The following is a 766-nucleotide window of genomic DNA, read 5'->3' as shown; positions in this document are numbered from 1 at the left end:
AGGTGAATCAAAGTTCTGTTTTTAGAATTAGACTTTTCTTAACTTCCTTTTCTCTAGGGCATGACCATGTTCTCATCTTTTTTTGCTTTCGTAAATAAAACGGTTATCGTGACTCTTATTAGGGTAAGGGAATAAACAGTTATCTTTTAGTTTAGTGATTAATATTTTAGATTCTTGATAATTTTGCGTACGGGAATTATAATGAGATCGTTCGATCTTTATTTATATTTATTGTATGAATTTACACAGCTTATGAATGAATCCGTTTCAAAAGCTAATGAAAATACAATATGTTTAACATAATTGTCTATTGAAATATTACGTTTCAAAACTAATTGATTTCACTTAAAAAAATTTTTGGGTATAGAGGGAAACTGATTCATTTATTTTAAAATTTTCTTGATAAATTCTTATTTTTATCTTTTTTTTAGGCCTTCCACGTAATTGAAACTTAGACGCTCTCAAAACATATAAGGAGAAGTAAAAATGATAAGGAGAGAATAGGAGAATAGATAGGAAGAATGAGGGAGAAAGAGAGAGAGATAGGGAGAGAAGAGTGGAGGAAAGGTAGGATAGTGAAAGAATGGACTAAAGAGGAGAATGGAAGAATGAGGAGGGGAGAAAAGAAGGACCAAAAGAAAAAAGATATGAAATGAAATAACGATATATATATTTTTTAATCAAATCGAGAATAATGATAAAAAAGAAAACGAAACGAAACAACGATAATATTTTTAAAATAAACCGAAAAGGATACAAAATAACG

General features: G+C 28.9%; 1 protein-coding gene across 1 annotated transcript in view; it reads right to left on the bottom strand.

Moving 5' to 3' along the window:
- LOC119590534 (protein Skeletor, isoforms B/C-like) overlaps positions 1-766 on the bottom strand; it is a gene marked incomplete at its 5' end in the record, with an annotated part of 50,087 nt that overhangs the window by 10,055 nt on the left and 39,266 nt on the right.

This window comes from Penaeus monodon, chromosome 27, assembly GCF_015228065.2.
Source record: "Penaeus monodon isolate SGIC_2016 chromosome 27, NSTDA_Pmon_1, whole genome shotgun sequence".
NCBI lineage: Eukaryota > Metazoa > Arthropoda > Malacostraca > Decapoda > Penaeidae > Penaeus > Penaeus monodon.
The sequence above is the reverse complement of the archived record's forward strand: the minus strand, read 5'-3'. Positions and strand labels throughout refer to the sequence as shown.